Source organism: Ruditapes philippinarum, unplaced genomic scaffold, assembly GCF_026571515.1.
Source record: "Ruditapes philippinarum isolate M1 unplaced genomic scaffold, ASM2657151v2 ctg3313_1_1_1_1, whole genome shotgun sequence".
NCBI lineage: Eukaryota > Metazoa > Mollusca > Bivalvia > Venerida > Veneridae > Ruditapes > Ruditapes philippinarum.
In genome coordinates, this window is record NW_026852598.1 from 116,758 (window position 1) to 138,890 (window position 22,133).

General features: G+C 32.1%; 2 long non-coding RNA genes across 2 annotated transcripts; both read left to right on the forward strand.

Moving 5' to 3' along the window:
- Positions 1-8,062: 8,062 nt before the first annotated feature.
- LOC132718610 (uncharacterized) lies at positions 8,063-9,155 on the forward strand. Its single transcript, XR_009624117.1, has 3 exons — positions 8,063-8,214; positions 8,511-8,624; positions 9,035-9,155. It is a non-coding gene; the product is annotated as an uncharacterized LOC132718610 (long non-coding RNA).
- Positions 9,156-14,041: 4,886 nt separating this feature from the next.
- Positions 14,042-15,063, forward strand: LOC132718543 (uncharacterized). Its single transcript, XR_009624100.1, has 3 exons — positions 14,042-14,183; positions 14,441-14,554; positions 14,925-15,063. It is a non-coding gene; the product is annotated as an uncharacterized LOC132718543 (long non-coding RNA).
- Positions 15,064-22,133: the final 7,070 nt, after the last annotated feature.

Consider the following 22,133-nt stretch of genomic DNA (forward strand, 5'->3'; position numbering starts at 1 on the left):
TCGGACTCGCTACCGCCAATTACGGATACTACCCCAGTACTGGTGGCTCCGGTCTTGGTGGACAGTCAGGTAAGCATATGACGCATATCTTTACGTTATCACTGACCAATGGCCGCATGGATTTTTCTCTTAAAGTGGCATTATGCCCATCAAAGGAGTATAAATGAACGCACAGGTGAATATCAAAACAAGTTTTCATTTTGCCATAATTCCCTTTAATATAAAAAATTATTTTTTCACATTAACAATAATCAACGCATGGATTCAAACGGATTTTTTTGTAAATATCCATTAGAATTTACCTGTTACGTTCATTTCATAAAAAGAGTGGGGCAGTCTTTTTATATTTCGGGCACATTTAAATTTCATCCTAAACATTTTCCAATATGAACTGTTGGTCAATCACCATTTTAGCAGTCAATCTTTTGAAATATATAGTCAGTTCAGCTCAAATTGACTATGAAAATATGAGCCTAATGTCACTTTAAATATGGATAGCAAATACGTTACTTTGTAAATTTTTATTTTTTTTCCAAATTTATTCATCATTATCCAAGTACATTAAAAATGTGTAAATAAGATATGAACAAAATGCATAAACGAATAATAATAGTACATGATATTATATATACCATGCACATACAGAAGTTCATATTGCGGTTAATGTCTGAACTTGCATACTTAATTTTCAAAACGATTAAAATGTAATATTTAAGTTTTGTTTCCAGTAAAATGATAGATCATTTGTAAATGAACTGAACTTATAACTAGGGAATTACGGTTTCTGTCACTATCGAAAGTTTTTTTAATTTTCTTATGAATTTTATTTTATTGTCAAATGTTTAAATAAGATACAAATAAATGTATAGCATATTTGTAACCGTACTGAGTTGTTACCACATCAAATTGTGAAACGGGAAAGATTTAATCAAGGTTTTTACCGTCATTATATATTGATTTTTCTTGATACTCCTGGAAATATGCTCATTTAAAATTTACAACTTTGCTCCCTAGCCACCTGTGAAGGAATTAACGCTGACAATTATGAGTTGAAATTTATTTGGCCTTCAATTTTTTTTAAATTAGCATTTTATTGGAATCAAATCAAGTTCTTTTTGCGAAAAAGTTTAGAAGTTCACATCAAATTTGTCTAATTAATGTTACTAGGCCACTAGCTTGTAACGTACAGATTCGATGTATAATATCAGCGACACATTTGTTTGCACCATCTATATTTAACCATTCTATTTTTAGGACTGATGATGTTGTTGCTCCTCTTCTTCCTCATCTTCTTCCTCAACAACAACAACACCAGCAGCAGTGGTACCATCACCATCACAAACGCTTCCGCTACAGGTTAAATAAATGGTAAGTACACACACACATTAGAATTCTTCAGTCGACACACCGACTTGCATTTAAAATCAATTTGAATTTCGGCGGGAAAATACGAAAAGCTTCGATATATACTTTTTTCTTAATATCTTTTCCTTATTTACCACCGACATAATAGTAATGGAAACAGGATAATAATATTTGGTAGCTCATGTTTCTTTTCGTGTCTGCAATCTAGTTTTTATTGAACTATAATATATACATATAATTTATAAAAAGAACGTAACTAAATTTAAAGAATAAAAAAGTATACTATATTCCGAGACAAAGATAAATAAATGTCTTGTACATTGTAATCAATGATTTTTAACCAATCATTTTATTTCTGTTTTCAGAAGATTTAGTATGGATAATGAAAACGGGGTCACGTGATTACTTCAAGTCAAACAAGCACGATTCCCGACAGAGAACCCATGCATTTATTTATTATGCTCTCCGATTAAGTTTTAATAAAAAGTTAAATACAATTCATGTTGTTGTTTTACTCGTAGTTGTAAGAGTAAACAAAATCACCATATTTGACTACATGTATTTGAACAGTTATACGTATAGGTTCTAACGGACATATGCATATTAAGCACATTGTGTATAGATTTTGAATTCTGCCACATAGTCCGTTGGTCTATGATTCAAGCTGCTGCTCAAATGACAGTGAGGATAATTCCGGTCCGCAGAAAGATAGAGTTATTTCGTCGATAGCTGAAGCCAGATGACAACCCCATCCACCCCCAATCTGAAAAATGCATAGAAATAATACACAGACAGCGTTTATCTTCCATAGAATTACAACATCTTGAAAGTGTTGTCATATAAGCGTTAACTGAAATGTAACCGATAAATTCGCAAATCGTTTTTACATGTAAAACACCAACCCTTAAAATAATGCTTATATGACCCGAAGAATATGGAAGAAAAAATAATAATGAAAACGGCACATATGTTAAACTAATTTTATCCATAGTTGGCAAAAAAGTCCACCATGATTGGTCCTGGTCATAAAGTGACATGTAGTTAAAAGAGTTTGAACTGTTTATATAAACTAAATTTATAATACACTGAATTCATGTACTAGTATAAATTCACTGCATTATAAAATAGGTTTTGCTTCGCCATCGATTATCAAAACGTGTATTTTTTGTTTGATTTTATTGCTAATTGGAAGGAAAAAGAAATAAATTCTTCAGAATATAATGAATGATTAAGATTTGTTATGTTTTGTTTTGTACCGTCATCGTTTACCAATTCTATAAATATCCAAGGGTCACAAATTGTTCAAGTTGAGGTCTGTAACTTGCTGTTCATCCCACAGGTGTCTGAAATGAAAGTTTATTATGAGTCAACCGTAGTCAGATCAAATGATAAAGTCCTGGCAGTCGACGTAGGTAAATTGCCGGATGTTGTACAACCCATTGATAATTCCAGCCATGACAAAGAAGGGCATATAACACCGCAGCGCCTATTATACCCGAATTCAGAAAAAGGCGATAACAGCAAGGAAAATGGGAAGGGCGGGTGGGTGTAGGACAGCTTCAGAGCCTCAGAGACTAAATGAAAAAGGAATTCACAGGAGCGTGATATATATATTTTTATAGGTTTATATACAAAGTCTACTGAGCTTACACGAATGATACTGGGTGACTTGTTGGATTAGGATCCAGATATGCCGAGCATTGCAAAAATACTGTGATGTATTGTTAAAATAACATTATGCCCATCCAATGGTATATACTGAGTGAACAGGTTAGGGTGGAAATATGTTTAAATTTTGTCAGAATTCCTTTCAATTCCTTAATTTACTTCCCATGAAAACGATTTCCAATATCATCTTGGTAGGCTAAATACGTAAATTTCTGTCAAAATCAACTACTGCAAACCTTGAGTGAAGACATCTAAAATTAGACTCTGCGCTAAGGCTCGTCTCGGTGAAGGTTGACATGTTGCACGTATAATTTATATCCCCTCAATGTACACAATCCTCATCAAATCCGAGTCTGCATTTCTTTGTAATTTTGTTGTGATTAATGCTTCTGAGGGATTACTTTGTTTCCAGAATTTTATATATTTCAGGCAGATTTGTATTTTATCCTAAACATTGTCAAATATCAGCTGTTGGTCAATCCCCATTACAACAGTTAATCTTTGAATTATATAATCAATTCAGCCCAACTTACCACTGAAAAATGAGCATAAACACAAGCAATCTGACCAAGTATCAATAAATAGGTATAATTTATTTTGACTTTAAACCATTCTAGATTAAAATTCATCCGGTTTTGGTTTACCTCTTGATCTATAATAAATATTTATAGGGACGACAACAAACAAAGAAGATTTCTATACAGTTTTCTGACAAGAAAAATGTATGACTTAAGGATGAATGCATCCACTAAAAAATAAAACTTATCTTTCATCACATGTGTCATTTAATCTAACCACGAGAAGGAGACACGTGTCGGCGTTCAGTATTACACTAATTTTCAACACCCATCGAGAATCAAAATGAAATTATACCACGCGAAATGTTTGCAGACTATCCAAAAATCATATCCTTATTTGAATCTGCTTCTAACAACATTATCATAATTAAGAAAATACTGTAATTTTCAAGGGACTTAAAATTCCTCTTCGACTTAATGCATGATATTAACAAGTATCATTGCGAGCTGCCTTAAAACAAAAAATATGCTAATTGCCATCGGTCTAAAAACTGACAGGACCTAGCCTTTTTCCTGACATTCATACAAAATTACATAACACTTTAATTAAGCAATTTCGTAAGCCTGCAGGATGCATAAAAGTCGAGTACAATATTTTGGATCAGCTGTTTTCCAACACAATTCGCTGAGCATGGTAATAATTTGATGCTAGAATTGTTATAATCTTCCAAAGTGTCACGTTCCATGAATTTGTGAGCATATACCCAATTTTCTAAAATTATGCTGAATAAGACATGATATCAGATATTGTAGACCGTTGTCCATATTGCAATTATCTTGACAGTCAATTGGGCTATTCATAATTTTACAGTAAATCTGCAGTGGTGGGGATCTTGTTCAAAGCCTACACGATGTCGTGAAAAATGTTGCAACAGTCGTCTAAGAGTAAAGTAATTGAAAAGATATTGTAACACAGTCTGTAAAGCAAATTGCCTTAAGACATGTAGCGTTGATTTGCAGCTTAGCTTTGTCCATTTTGTAAAACAGCAACGACAGTCAAAAATCGCATTGTGATCCATATGTGGATATGTGCTCTATATCCAAATAAATATACGTTGTAATAATTTCTTCTCCGCTAAATACAAAATACGTTGGCAGTTAAAAAGCATTATAATAAATGAACAAAAAATGAAAGCTTATTATATTTAAAAGTTGACATCTGTATTAATAATATACTACCTTGAAAAGATGGTTTTATCATACGTAATTAATGTCACTTTAAGTTAGTAAATACTACTTTACTGTTTTGAAACTATCGACATTGGATGTTATATGTATACACAAACAGATTTGTTATGATTATACAGTGACACATTTTGGTACATTATTTAAAACCTTGCAGCATGTTTAAAAAGGCATATGTAATGTATCCTTACCTCTTTTTTACCATTGATTTACTCACCTCAGACATTATTCTAATCAACTTATATCATTTCTTTTCTCTTTTTTCAATTCGCTTGCAAAATAAATGAACTTATCACTTTATTGGCTAAAGAATTCCTTAGATAGATACTCGCGTATAACATTGACGAATTTCAAATACCGTGACGTGTGTTCTGTCCTGTCGTTCTTTACGTGCATTTCTGAAGGAGCATTTAGTACCGATAAGATTGAGACATTTTTGTCTGTGATGGCAGATATTTTCATTTTACCACGAAAAAAATATTTGAATGTCAGAACACAACAAAAACCACCATCCATACCAACATTTTTCATTTTTTAAAGGGGGGGGGGGGGTGCAGTACTTTCCTTGGGAGACCCCTCCATTGTCTACCTCGTAGCCGCGTCCGTCGTCAACCATAACAATAACACTTTTTCAACTTTTGTACTCGTCCAAATATAGTTCTGTTGTTCAGTTTTATATACATACACTGATGACGGTATTTATCATTGAGGATATTGATATTTCACGGTTATTGGTATAGTTTTTATATTTATATAAGACATTGCCAGGGTCTTGATTACCAATAATCCGTCTACTTCATTGAATTTGATGCTGAATATGGAACACGTATTCTCATACGGGTCGCAAAATGCATTGACCATTTCACCCTTCATATGTTGATGATTTATATATTTTCTTCATCACAGATCAAGATCTGTTTGATTATAAAGTGTTTTGAGCTTATTTTCAGTCATTTTCTTTATCTGCACGTTTGACACATCCTAACCTACGGGTAACAAAAAAAAAAGACTGCACAAAAAGACAGTGCAAGAATGGGTAAATAACTAAATATAAAGGAACTATATAAAGGGCGGTTAACATTTATTTTTATTTTTCAAAAATATTTGTACCATAAAAGGATTCAAAATTGTAAAATTTACCCCGATGCACATTTAAATGCACTATATGAAATAAGTTGTGGTTTTTTATCTTTCCTGAATAGGATTGTAAAAATATAAGACCCATTCTACTTCAGCACGTGACACGCTCACCAACGTTACAGTTAAATATGGTCGTTTGGATATCAGAAACCATCTATCGATCTCCCCGGTAAAGATGGAAGCCATCCTGCTGACGTAAAGATTTTACCGCTCTTTCAACGACTTAAACCCGGGACCTCTCCATCATGAAACGCGAGTCCTATCCCTTGGATAGACTCGATAATATTTTATCACGAGCGATGAATATTGAAATTAAATTTCTTTTAATAGTTCAGAAAATATAAATAGATAGACAAATAAATGAATGAAGAAAGAAAGAAACAAAGAAACAAACAAACAAACAAACAAACAAATAAAGAAAGACCTTCGTAATACCTCGTGAGTAGTCACGTGTTAGTAAGACTTGGTTTTTTCATAGTTATTATCTCTGAAACATGTCCAGAGCATAATAAATTGTCATTAGATTGTTTAAGGTTCGTATGTCATCTATATTTTAGTGTCTAAAAAATTAGTGTCAATATTTTAAAAAATTACGAGTAATGTGTAACTTGTTTACATTGGAAGGCCGTCAACATGATGAAAATTTCTACATTTCTTATTTCTTTATCAATCAAACCTTCGATGTTTTCTATTACAAACTTCTCACTTATTTTAAAAGCTTACTGTTTACAAACGTGAATCAATTCGCTTTAATATGAATTTTGTCAGAAATTGTAGATTTTAGTTCCATTTTCGACAGGCTTACGTGAAGAGCTTACAGATGTGCGAAGTTAGCGGCCCAGCGGCCTAGCGGCCTGGCGGCGTGAAGTTGGCTACTTCTTTGATTTCCTTCAATATTTCTAGCATTGTTTATTGAACTCAATTACTTTTATATGAAACATAAGATATATTTGTTACCAAAGTTACCAAACAAAATGAGGAAACGAGACGTGACAATTTCGGATTGGATAAGGGAGACAAATGCGAAATTCCTCACATATAGCTGTTATAGAGTTATTCCGCTTGTTAACATTACTTTTGTATAAATATGCGCTATACTAGAGGTCATAAATCTTTGTATTAAGTATTACCTGCATGCTTTAAATTACTTCTTATTTGTTTGACACGTTCTGTCAATTGTCATGCTCTTCTTAATAACTACCAGTTACAAACTAGGTAACAAGAACATTTTTAATCTATCTTTATACAATTAAACTGAATTCCACCAACAGTCATAAGGAAAGAGGTATACACTCAAATATATTATACCATTTTATCTTCAATGCCTTTGTATTGGAGTAGATAAATAACAATATAATTAGACGTTATGTTTTCCCAAAATACTAGAAACCAAGAAACCTTATGAAATTATTTGAAATAAATGTAACTCGAAAAGTAGTTGTTTTAGTTGTTGTTGTTGTTTTTAATACTATCTAATTTTCTTAACAATTTTTTACCGGTAAGTATCTTGTAATGGCCGTGATTTCGACGTACGGAAATTTAAAATGTACTATCAATGTAATCTAAGTACATGTATACTTTTTTAATAATACGTTACATAAGTGAAAATTCACATCACTCCCTTTTGATACCTCGCAGCCATCGCGACCAAGGCGACATTTTCCTGAGGTACGCAGACCAGTTTGACAACCGCGGGTGTCTATACTGACAAAATGGCATAATGACTTCCGGTAATACACGCGCATTGTCGCAAAAATGTTTACTATATATAATGGTTTGATTATTTCAATTTTATCATCAATTGACTGATCAATTTCAACAAGGTAAGAACATTAAAATATCTCATTAGTTTTAATTTAAATGTTTCAAATTATATGATCAAACTTTACATTTTTCACACCCTGTGTTTGTGTTTTACTTAGCGGCATTCTAGATAATTTAATGATGCAAGGAATATTTAGTACTCAATCAAGTAAACTTATACACAACAAGACTGTAATATACCCGTATTACTGAAAGTTATCATGGATATATAAATTTGAATTAAGTGGGAATATTGATTTATTAATATAAAGATAAATTTGAAATATTTACCATTTTCTCCTGTAACTTCTAATTTTATGACCATTTAATGATTCGAATTTAATCGTCATTATTTCAGCCATCATGAAATCCATCCTTGTTGCCGCTCTTGCTCTGGCCTGCGTGCTCGGACTCGCAACCGCCAATTACGGATACTACCCCAGTACTGGTGGCTCCGGTCTTGGTGGACAGTCAGGTATGTTTACATATTCACACCTTTATTATTATTGGTAATAGCTTTGGAAATAGCTTTATAAAATCATTTTTACCTTAATTAAACAACATTACAATCACATTTCATTAACACTGTTGGCTTAATTGACATTCATCTTGCCATGTTTTGTTTTTATAAACTAAGTGAAGCACCGCGCATAATATTTGTTTTAGAGAATATTTTGAAAAAGTTAACCGAGGCAAATGGCTATATCAGTCATATATGTTTGCATCATCTACATGTATACATGTATATTTACCTTTTTGTTCTATTTTTAGGACTGATGATGTTGTTGCTCCTCTTCTTCCTCCTCTTCTTCCTCAACAACAACAACACCAGCAGCAGTGGTACCATCACCATCACAAACGCTTCCGCTACCGGTTAAATAAATGGTAAGCAGATTTCCTTCCATTTTGTAGACAAATTTCTTCTTATTATCTTTTATCAAGGATTTAAGCGAAATTGCAAATTATTATTATTATTACTATTATTATTATTATTATTATTATTATTATTATTATTATTATTATTATTATTATTATTATTAGTTGTTTCTAATAATAACTGACTTCTCTTTACATTTATCTGAATATGTGGGTAGCGATTTTATATTTACAATAATTAAAGTGAACGCATTTTTTTTTGCAATTGGAAGCCAATACAATTTGCCTTGAATGAAATATTATTTTGTTTTTCATAAAAAATCTTACTCTTTAAGTTTATCCAAGCATTTAACTATCCTCTGTTCTAGAAAAATAAAATTCGTTTAAAATATGTGTATCCAATTTCTTTCTAATTTCAGATAATTAAAAGAACAAGACATAGCATCGAATCCTCCAGGATGTTTCTGCAAAGCTCTGATAACATTTATTTATATATTGTTATCTGTTGTTAAGTTTTTAAATAAAAAAAGTAAAAAGAAACTTTATTTTTATTTTGTTATTGTATAGAGGAATAAAAAGCATTCAGATAAGTAGAGCACATGTTTAAAATTGCAAACTAAGGAAACTATATGTAATTAAGCCCCAGCAGACATGCGAATATTTTAAATTCTCTTAGGCTTTATATTTTTCTTGTCCGAAAAGTTGCACATTTGCCAATTCACTGAACCATCTTTTACTTCTGATGCTTTTCGGCAATTGATACAGTTAAAGTGATTTAGTGTTTTGTGTGGCGGCCAAAATACTACTTTACTAATCTCTTACTTCTTTTATGACAAATAATTTCACATTTAGCGCTTATTCTGCATATGATAAGTATTTAACATGCAGTAAAACCCATTAGTGAAACATTATAAATTATAACTCATGTGTACATTTCTAAAGAGGAAAAATATATTTGCTTATGAGGCATAGCCTTTAATAATCGTATAAAAGGATTTCTTTCTGAGATATATTCACAATTCAAGTTACTTCTTTTTAAAAAGAAAGTTTTCAAAAACCACAGTTGCTTATAAAATAACTATTCCTGTGTTACTAACAGCGATCTCTTATAATGTGGCTCCATGTGTGTGTAGGCTTTGACAGTGTTTAAGGAGAATAGAAAATTCAGGCACGAGAATCTCTGTGCATGCACATGTGTTACATTAGCCAGGAGAACAACATTTAATGTCAAACAAACGCATAACAAATAACAGTTTTGTACATTCTTCATCGTCTGCATTTTCCCTTAGAGGAAGTAAAGGATGAGCGTACTACATTTCATAATGATTATTGAATAATAAAACACCCCGCTAAAATGTGCCGTTATGTAGTGCAAGAAACACCCAGCCAGTTATCATAAGAACTCCAGGAAATATTTTGAGTTATCACAAGAACTCTGTGACATTTGAAAAATCGGGTATAAATTTGCAAGCCGGGGCTTTATGTTTGCAAATTTGCATTACAATAAGGTAACTATTTATGGAAAGGATGAAAACCAAAAATAAACAGGTCAATACGTGCGAATTAGAAAATAAATTGGAAATTTTACACAAAACTACCAGATTTTAACCAAAAGGCAATGGAAAATGGCATATGAATTAGTTTTTGACACATAATACAAGATGTAAGGCAAGCTTAATCATTAAAGTTTAATTTAGCACATAAAACCCACTTTTTAAAGATGAAAATTACCATTTTTGACGATTTTTTTTGTAGTAATACAAAGGTTTCCGACGAACTCTGTGACAGTTATCACAAGAACTCCTGACAAGTTATCTTAAGAACTCCATCCCTCGTGTAACAGTTATTCCCCCTTTTAGACCAAAATGCCGTATCCGTTCTGTGTATTTATATTATTGTGTTCGATGTCCTTATCCGAAGACTGACGGAAAAGGCCGATAAGTTTCGATTGCAGATACAAATAACATATTTGCCTTTTATCCCTAAACTTTGCTTCTTTTGTTCAATTATACTGTTTTCTGTCGTCTGCTGCTAGTTACTGTGCCTGCCTCTAATCTAAAAGTAAAACTTTCTGATATCAAAAGGCGCTGTCCATAGAACAAAATGGTGCGTTCCATAAGTTTAATATCGTTACGTCTAAGTGAGTTCCATCAAACATAGTTCTTCCTTCTCATGAGTTAGGTTGAGTGTGTAAATCCATTATTACTGATATTTTTATTCATGAAAGATTGTTAACAAAACACCAATATATTGTGTTTCTTCTTTGCATAATCTACTACGTTCGTTACTAACGCAGTAGCCATTATAAATAGGAGAAGATAATTCATTCAACATGGTCATTTGGTTCGGAAAAATCCCGGTATATATGATGGCCAATATTATATTATAAAATTAATCTTAATAATTTTAGTGCCACAAAATACTACAAATATCAAGCCTGTATGTTTGATGCGATCACGGTTTCCGTGCGTTCCGGATCACTGGTCGCGATACTGTCCTGTACAATCACGTGGTACGTACTAAAAAAAACCCGGATGAAGGAATTCCGTAGGTTAAAAATGAAGGTATATCCCGTTAATGGTCAGAGCAAGAATGTTAAAATATGAACAGTTTGAAGTGTCATTTCTATTTCTTTAAACTTTATAATGTTTTTGAGGAGGGATTTTGAAATATTTGTACGACGGTAGTTTTTTCTGTTACCTTCTGGAGTCCTCCTGCATTTATGCACATTATAGATGTTTATCACCTTTACACATTAAAGATGTTTATCACCTATGCACGTTATAGATGTTTATCACCTATGCACGTTATAGATGTTTATCACCTATGGGAAGTAATGCTGATAGTGAACTCGTAATTTGTCATAAAAAACTTTGGAAACGGAAACATGACACCAGAAAAAACAAGTTTAGACAAAAGGAAAAACTAACATTTTCGGATCTTAATGGAGCTTAAAGTTATGGCCTTAAACTATATCATCTCGATTACAGTTTGCTTGCAAGTTGAACACTCGAAAAAACCGGACAGTGAGCAGGGAAAGACGCCATTTCCCGAGATGTTCGGTACAAGTTAGTCCTTTCATTTCTTATCAAAAATCTGGTCTGTGTTATCTAGTAACATGCAGTAAATACAATTGTCAAAACTAGTGTTTATATGTTGCGCTTTATTATAACAGTTAGGATGTTTAAAAGGTTGTTTCGTTTTTTGTTTTTGGCAACAACCTTGTAAATTAAATAAAGCATAATCTGATATACCAGTCCTGTAAAATGATAGAAAAAACCAAACTAATAACAAGTAATCTATATAGTAATTTATTATAAGTTCTGACTGGTACGAAACCTTCGGACATAATTTTCAAATATCGAAATTTACCAGTGAAAAAGAAGATTGGTTATTGATAAAATAAATATATTTTGAGGCATATACTCGTTACTAAATAATTATTGCAGAACGTTTTAAACCGTTAACTGTCGAAAATATGCCGAATCTGGGTCCCTTCTCGATCCTATGTGCAGTCTCTTAAAACATGTATCTGTGCTCGAGTTACAAACATTCATTTCTTACTATTTGTTTTCTGCAATTGCTGTCTAGAACGATTAGAAAATAAACAGCTTACCAAATAGAAATAATGAATAATGGAAATAAATGAAATTATAAATAAAATGAAAATAAAATGAAAAAAGATGAAAATAAGGTCACAGAGTATTTCTCATTTTATAGCTTTTAGTTACATAAAATATAAATATATATTTGATCATTTACAAATATATAATGATATACTATGCTTATCCTTGATTAAAATATTTAAGTCACAGAAATCTATGAAATTCTTACTAATTATGTATCAACTGGATAAAAGAATGAATTAACTATGTATGTGAAGCTGCGTTCCATTTTGCAGGTCAAGTAAAGTTCGTATTTTCTTAAAAAACTGCCAGTCTTTTAAATGGTACTATATTTTCATATTGCAGTCACCTATAGTGTGTAGGGTTTTAAACATTAAATATGTACTTTGTGTGAAGTCAAAACATGTTTATTTTATAATTACAAAGAGACTGTGTAGCAGTTATCAATGTTTCGTAATATGAAATTTGAGCATAGCATATCTTTTATTCCTGTCAAAGAGCTCTTTTATAAACTTTCTTACAGATTATAACTTCAACCAGGGTCTTTCAAATAGAATGGTCTGGAAACGCGCTATGTAAACCCTTCTCGCTACAATTAAACATGTCTCGGTATAACTCGGTTAGTTTGCTACACGCAAATTATGTAAGTGTTCAAGAAAAGGGCGAAAATTAAATACAAGAGCAAAAATGTTTTTTTTTCACGGCATGATGTTATTTTTAAACACTTTCTATTTGAAAGACCCTGCTTCAATCAATAGTTTAACTTTCATCGATTCATACTGTTTATAAAATGTGTTATTATATATAGTTGCCTTATAATGTATGTATATATTTTCATCATTGAACACAATCGTTTTACGAAAGGAAAGGATTTTTAAATGTCATCAAATTTTATTATATTGTTTTTTAATGAAATAATAATACACTCCAAAATTAAATGAAAGTTAAGCAGTGATGGACGTAACCTGTTAAATAAATTAAGTAATAGGTTAACTCGACCAGACGTGTTCCCGTCACAGGTGACGTTATGCCGTAACACCTTCCGGGTATACGCAAGCGATTTTTACCGTATAAAAACTGTCGTTTACATGGCAATAGCATCATTCGACTGATCATTCAAACAAGGTAAGACACATGTATTCTAAATTTACAAATATTTAATTCTTATACATAAAATTATAATCTAAATTAATCATGTTCTATATAGCTTGATAAAAGTGTAATCTTAAACACCGTTTTAGCTATAGTACAACATATTCATAACCTTTTTCATTTCAAGTTTGTTGATTTAAGTCATAAAGAATGTTCTTGTTAATAAAAATGTAAGAATATTTTGAATTTTTTTAAATGTCATAAATTTTATTATATGTATTTTAATGAAATATATACACTCCAAAATTAAATGAATAAATTAGCGTATTTGACGTAACCTGTTAAATAAATTTAAGTATTATTAACCAGTGTGAGTTTTTAAGTCAGTAAAAAACCGTTTTTTAGCTATAATCTATTCAACATACACATCTAAATTAACCTATTTTCTAACCATTTCAAGTTTAATGATTTAAGTCATAAAGAATGTTCTTATAAATTAAAATGTAAGAATATTTTGAAATAATGGTTTTTTAAATTTGATAAATGCGTCTATCTAAAGAATCGATAAAATATGAAACTACTATAAAGTATTCGGTAAAGTTATTAAATATATAATAGGCTTGAAGATAATGTTTAAAATAAAATACCCGCTGAAACATAAAATACATAATGTAATTCTCTTCTTGAAATATGACTGTATTATTTGATTTTTTAACGCATTATAATTTTTCAGCCATCATGAAATCCATCCTTGTTGTCGCTCTTGCTCTGGCCTGCGTGCTCGGACTCGCTACCGCCAATTACGGATACTACCCCAGTACTGGTGGCTCCGGTCTTGGTGGACAGTCAGGTATGTTAACCTATTTACGCATTTATTATTGGATTGAAAATAGCTTTATAAAATCATTTCTTGTTTAATAAAATATTACAATGAAACCTTTTAGCTTAAATGCGGTTTTTTTTCGGAAAAAATCTGTTTGTGATTTGTTTTTATAAACTAAGTTAAACGCCGCAAGTAATATTTGTTTTAGAATATATATTTAAAATGATAAACCTATTCAAATGTAAATACTGGTACATGTTTATTTCTATTTTTTCTATTTTTAGGACTGATGATGTTGTTGCTCCTCTTCTTCCTCCTCTTTTTCCTTAACAACAACAACACCAGCAGCAGTGGTACCATCACCATCACAAACGCTTCCGCTACCGGTTAAATAAATGGTAATAAATAGTTTTGATTTGATTTTCACGATGTGTTAATATTACTGATAATCGTTCAACGAAGTTTATATTTCAGTGTATGTAAAAGCTGCAAAATAATGACAAGCCTTTTCAGAGTATAAAGAATAAGTTATACTCAGGCACCTGGTCGTTCATTAAATAATGGATGGAGGGGGGCCTGAGGTATTTCATAACCAGTAAAGCTGTTGGTGCGACATTAAACCCAACCGCAAAAAAGGACGAGCAATATAGATTATCGTGACGCTCTTGATACAGTACATTTTAATCCCTAGAAATATATTGTTGTCACATCTATTTGGAGATTGTTTAATGAAATTATTAAGATTTTATATTAATTTGTATTTTGCAGAACAGCTGACGTAAAAGAACGAAGAGTGAACAATTAACATTTGGGCATGTTTCGAGAACACGTGTACAGATAACAAATGCACGTGGAATTATTTATTGTGCTGTACTATGATGTTTTTAAATAAAACGTGATAAACCTATATTATTGTCTCTCATATGTTTTAAGCCATGCATACGATGCCATTTTGCAAAAAGTAGTTTTGGTTCCCGTTTTCAAATGCTACGTAAAACACAGCTAACATAGGAACCAACGACAACTAATAGACCCCTTCTCTGACCTTTTATTTGAATATTAATAGATTAAACCACAAACATTGACATGTGCTCTTTTGTTATCAAATATGTTGTGGTGAAATTCTTTTTGTATTGTCCAACAATATTGACCTGGAAATTCATTAACAATCGTAAATGTCATTAGAATAAATACTGACAAGTATCTATCGAATATATTGATATATTTGCTAACTTCACTCGTCAGTGAGGTGTGGTGTATTGGTATAAATGTCGGACTACCGATTTGAAGGCCTTTGGTTCGATTCCTTACCAACACCACGTTTAGATTCTTTTTTAATTTAACTTACAAGAACTAATTTGAAATAGTTTTACTACACCTGTTTTTAGAATACATTTTAAGTGGTGCTTTTATACACAATTAAATTTTTATTTCAGTACAGTATCTTTCAACGGTTCTCTTTGTGACAGCTTTAGCGCATACACGCTATAAAAACAATTATTTAAAATACAACACAACAAAATGGTTTGCAACAGTTTAAAGTATGGAACAGAATTAATGCATTTATTCCATCTTTCCTTACATTATGCTTGCTTCTATACTTCTTTATGACAATGAAAACCTGCGTTTTGCTGAATTCAATCATGCCTTATGATTACTGAATGCACTTTCATGTAATTGCACCCTTGTGTGTTCCCTACTAAACCATCAAACTCACATATTTTAATATGCTATATGTTTAATTGCATCTTTTTTTAAGGACAACGTATTATGTTTGGTGTTTAAGATAACATTCTTTATAAGTAATAGATATACCATTGCTGCGTTGACTATCACTGAATCAGGATTCGAACCTACCAATTAACGTCTACATCGTTCAACTGAAAACCCTTTACCAACTGCGCTAAGAGGGATTTTTTTATTTTATATCATTTTTAAACAATGAATATGTACATTCATATCGATTTACCAGTAGATCGTAACGTCGTTTGCGCCATATACCGACTATGGGGTGGAATGCAAGAGCGCCAGGTCAATGTTGTTGAACTGACAATTAGAATTAGACTGGTCAGGGATCTTTCGTGAATGGTACAGTCAAATACACAAATCTTGAAGCGCGAACATGCTTCAACGAATAGATAAAATCGTATAACGTTAGTGACAGTTTTTTTCTCGAATATTTATCCCTACATTTTATTTCTCACAAAATGAACCACGTTCTGCTGTTGATTTCTTTATGTTCAAGTACAACTGTATTGCGTATTTAACCCTAGCTGATTTAGTGAACTTTTTTTGACATTATTAACACTGAGACTGATATGTTTATTGTCTGCATTTCACAGCAATTATATGACCTCTATATAAACCTTGCACATTGTCAGTTTTTTCAATAAGTTACATTGATTTAAAGTGAAAAGATTGGTAGCTCAAACAAAAAGAAACATAATATGTTTACGTCAAGACCCCACATTCATTTGTCCACACAAGAAGTTCTGGCGTTAATTCCAGGTTATATAAGCGTACGGAATGAAAGTGTATATTGCAGAAACAAGTAAAATATCACTGCATCGGCAAGTAAGTCTTATTTCTTTTTATATTTTTTATATTTTCAGAGAGTGGTTACATGTAGACATGTTTTAAATATACATCGCAACATCTCATAATTATTTGGACAGGGTAGACATTATTTTGTAAAAAATGTGCGAAATTTTCGACGTTATATACAAATTTAACAATATACTTATTATATTTAACTCATGTTTTTGAATCTTTGCTAGTTTCCTTTTTTTAAATTTTTGCTAGAGATTTCAAGCCAACAACACATACGCAATAAACAGGCACAGGCCTCATTTACTAAGAGGAAGTGGTCATTTTAATTATTATATTAGTATTTGGTCTTTGATGAAGTAGAAAAAAAGATGCGGACAGAAGGGTGGAAATGTTTCATATAATGACAGCAAATACAATATAAATGAGTTACAGTACCTTTTTTCTTTCTATAGGCATCATATTTAATAAATAAAACTTCGCCCCCGCGATCCCGCCAAGCGAAAAGACGAGAATTAACAAGTAAAATGGCGGGGCGGAGGAGCGAAAATTCGATGATTAGTGAGGGCGCGGGGCGAAGTTTAATAAATAAAATTTACTCCGCTGGGTCACGGAAATAAAACGGCGGGACGCATAATTAGCAACCCCGCAAATCAGCGTGTTTTCGCTCCGGGCCTTCACCATTTTAACTTGTTCATTTTCGTCTGTCGGGGTCGGGGCGAAAACACGCTAACTAGCGAGGGCGCAGGGCGAAGTTTTATTTATTAAACTTCGCCCCGCCCGCCCCCTTATTTGCATGTTTTCGCTCCGCGCCATATCCGTTGTATTTCTTGAATTTCGCCCCGCGTTCCGCTAAATAGCGTGTTTTCGTACCGCGCCCCTGCTATTTTAATTTGTTATTTCTCGACTTTTCGCTTGGCGGGGTCGCACGAAAACACGCTAATTAGCGGAAGCGGGGCTAAGTTTTATTTATTAAACTTTGCCCCGCACCCCCGCTAATAAGCGTGTTTTCGCTTCGCGCCCTCGCCGCTTTATTTCTTAAATCTCGCTCCGCGACCCTGCAGGGCGAAGTTTTATTAATATAATATATTATTATTATTTTTGATAATAAGCGTGTTAATGCTCTGTGCTCCGCCAATTTAACTTGTTTATTCTCGACTTTTCGCTTGGCGGGGTCGCGGGGCGAAAACACGAATGACACAAATCAGCCACCATAGTTATTTGATGATCTTATGAAATAAATTCACATAGACTTGTTTCGCTATAAAAATGACCAAAGAATTATTCAAAACTAGTCTTAGTGACATTCAGGATATAGAGAATATTGAATGAGTGTACTGAATTTATTGAACGAGTTGAATAAAATTATGTTATGCGAGCCTCTTGCGAGCAAGATATAATTTTATTTAACTCGTTTAATAAATTCAGTAATGAACTTACACGAATTTAATATTCTATTCATTACATACCAAAACTTAAGAGTGTTTAAAGTGTAAAATAGTCATTTTTCATTGACTCGCATACAGTAGAACGCTAACATCTAGCGCGTCTTTATACACTATGTTTGTATAACGCAAATGATGTCACGTCAGAATACAATGTATATGCATGGTCGGGCAATACCATTTTTACGGAGTCGCAAAATCGGCTCGGGTGTGTGATGATTTTATCGAATACCCGTGCCGATTTTGCGACTCCGTAAAAACAGTATTGCACGACCGTGCATATATTTTAACGTGACGTCATTTGCGTTATACAAACTTAGTATAAAGACGCGCTAAATGTTAGCGTTACACTAAAGGCGCGTCAATGGAAAATGTTCCTTTTTTACTTTAAACAGTTTTTATTTTGGGTATGTGATAAATAAAATATTAAATTGTAAGTTTAAGTTTAATACAAAATTTATCGAACTCGTTGAATAAAAGAACATTATACTCGCCAGAGGCTCGCATAATATTTTATAAAACTCGTTCCATAAATTCAGTTTTAAACTTACACTCATTCAACATCATAGAGCTCTATGTTTGGCAATTATTCTCTATTTACCTTTGAAAAAGTTCATCATATCATTGTTAAGCCTTCTATCGAAAGCTATGTATATCGCACCAGTGACGTTCTTTTTTTAAATAGAAGATCACAGCCGCTTTACTAATTTACATTCAGAGAGCGGGTCGGCATATAAGAGGTATCGAGGGGTTTCCTTATCGTTTATGTGTTTAATTGGCTACAGATTTCATTTTCTAACTGAAATATTTTGATTTGACATAAATTTGAAACGTTTTTAACAACAAATGCATACTCGATTATTTCTGGGAGAAAAAAAGATTCTATCCAACGAGGGAACATATTTAGCTAATTCTAATAGATTTTCCGAGTTGAAAAGGGACATTACATTACTCCTTTTGGGGCATTACTCCAAAAAGAATTTGCTTTCAAGATAATGCCCTTTTCTTACACTTTACTCTTGTTGTGATATGCAAACGTTCAATATTGAAAATTATGATGGTTTTGATATCATTCTACTTAATAAGCAATTTCAACAAAAATTGTTAGTGATAACTGTTTAAACTGTTCGCGTGATTGACTACATTCAATTATTTTTTCTCAATCCTAACATAACAACATCAATTGAGCCATTATGATAGCTTGAAATGTTGCTTCGGAACGGAAGAGCTGAGATTATCGAGATTGGTCAGCCCACAATGCCGTTTAAAATTTCTTTTTGGTGCATACATTTAGGACTGGGCATATCACAACAATTTATCCATGCGTTCCCTTTGTCTTGGAGGTGTTACTCATATAATGTATCCTGTCTGCTTTAGATAGGAGAAAAGAACATGATAGCTCCTTGGAAAAGAAACAAATACATGTTTGTTAACCTTGATTTGCTATAATCATGTAAAAAATTAATTCAAACATTGAACACTGATATAATTTAAAGTTCAGATATCATGCATTTTATTGACCTTGTCAAATGTAAATCCCCTCTGTTCTAAGACTATCAGATACAAAATCATTTCATTGACCTGACAGAAGCTTATTTCCATATCTATACCTACCCTCTCTACTTACTGGTGAGGAAGCAATACGTATCATTGAAAAAATGTTTATTGGATACTTGTATACATGAGTTATTCAAACTGATATGATAAACATGCATATGCATGTATTAATGGTACTCATGTTCCAAAAGATGAAATACTTTAAACAAAAAGATCCCAAAGGCAAGAAGCAAGATTTTATGGAACCAATAAATTTATTTATTTAATTGAGTTAGGTAACAGTGTATTACATGACAGTTTTAATTTTTTTAACTTACACTATGCAAATTTTATATTGTTTGTAAATTGTTTGTTTGCTTGTTGATGATTTTTTTACTATCAGTCATTCATAAGTTTGGTAATACATGTATTTGTATGCCTCTCAAACCATTTCTTCAACATATTGCACATTAAGTAGTTAAAATGTAAGACGGGTGGCCCGGTTCAATTCAAGGGGATTGAGGCATTTTGATATGCCTTTGTCTGTTTCGCTGTCCCACTGTCATGTCTGACGTCGGGGGCATCAGTTTCCTATACACTCATTTCTTCTTATTTGAATACATTAATCAGACAAGAAATATCTTGAACGAAAATCAAAAGGCAATTTTAGTCGAGCATTGGATTTGTTATTGAGGGATGATGGTTCTTTCCTCAGACTAGTTGAAGTTTCTGTGTGACAATTAATATAGATATTAAGTCTAATGCGCAGTTTGCGTTCTTCTGCTTAGTAAGAAATCATGTGGGATAAATAGTTAGTCATTTTCAGAAGATATGATTATTACATGTACCGTTAACATATTCAAGAAAGTTGGTTACCGGTATGTGGACTGACCGACAGCAAGATTTTGAAAACAACTGCTACATGTACCTTACTTACTTACTTAAATAAAATATTGTCACCTTTAATTTGCAATTCTTGTCTCCTTTTGTAGTCCTTTTAGTAAAAATCGATGGAAAAATATTTTTAATGATTATAATTAATTTAATATAGGAATTAATGCAATTGTTTTTAAAAAACAAATTGATATCAATTTATTCACATAGGCAGTACTAGACTTTCAAAAGATATGCTATTATTTAGGCAAAACTAGTCTATATGCAATTTTTTCAGATAGAATAGGTTCGCATTGAACAAATATAGCCTTTCAGAATAGTATGGCAAATATATTTGTTGTCCTTAACTATATATGCGCAGGAAAAGGAAGATTTTTATACATAATGTGAGTACTATAATGACTTTAAAGATCTGTAAAAAAGACATTTCATGAAAAATGTCAGATAGACTAGCATCGCGTTGACCACTTGATATTTACTTTATACTATAAATCAACTGCCATCATAAAAGAACACGACAAAACAATAAGTCATTTATTTAGAATGTACATAGTTTCAATATGATTTCCCGTGTACAAAAAGTTAATTCCTGTGGAACCTTTTATTTTCCATTGTTTAATTCTCAGTTATTTCTTTATTATCATTTTTATTTATAATTTTATATCAATATATACAAGTATAAAAAGACATTTGACTGGATTAAGACTTCAAGTGATTTTGGAAGTTTATGCGAAATCCAAGATATTTAGTTTGATATCATTATAAAGTTTTAAAAATAATGTTATCATTTCTTTCATATTTGATAAATGTACTGCAATAACATTACTTTGCTGCAATAGAAGTCAGAATTTTTGTCACAGTTGATATTTGAATTTTGTAATCTATGTCTTAAAAAAATAAAAGCAATGTTTTGTTCCGTATGTTATGCTGATGCTATAAAATAAACAAAAGGGTATTGATAGCTCTTATATCGCTCACCAGATTGTGTGAACGCTAAAATCCATTTTATTTGGACTGTGTGCCCTAGTTTTTTACTCTAGGTCTCCCATATTCAAAAGTGACTTACAAATCACCAGAACAACCTATCTGACCAATTTTAAGGATATTGGATGAAAACAGTAGTCTCTTGAGTCTTTATAATATTTTTCCATATTTCAACTGTGTAACCTAGTATTTGAACCCAAGTGACGCATATTGAAACCTCACCAATTTCCAGGATATTTGAACTGGAACAGTTGCAGCTAGGCTGTTCACAACGTGTTTCCATATTTGGGCTGTGTGGCCTAGTTTTTAACCCAACGAGGGATCCATATTCGAACATGACCTCGAAATTATCAAAATAACGTTTCTGGCTAATTTCCATGATATTTTGATCAAAACAGTACTTGTGTTAACAGGATTTTTTCATATTTAGACTGTGTGACCTACCTTTTAAACCTAATGGACCCATATTCGAACTTTACCTAGAAATTATCAAAACAAACTTTCAGACCAATTTCAAGGATATCTGGATCAAAACAGTAGCCACCAGAGTGTAAACAAAATTTCTCTATTT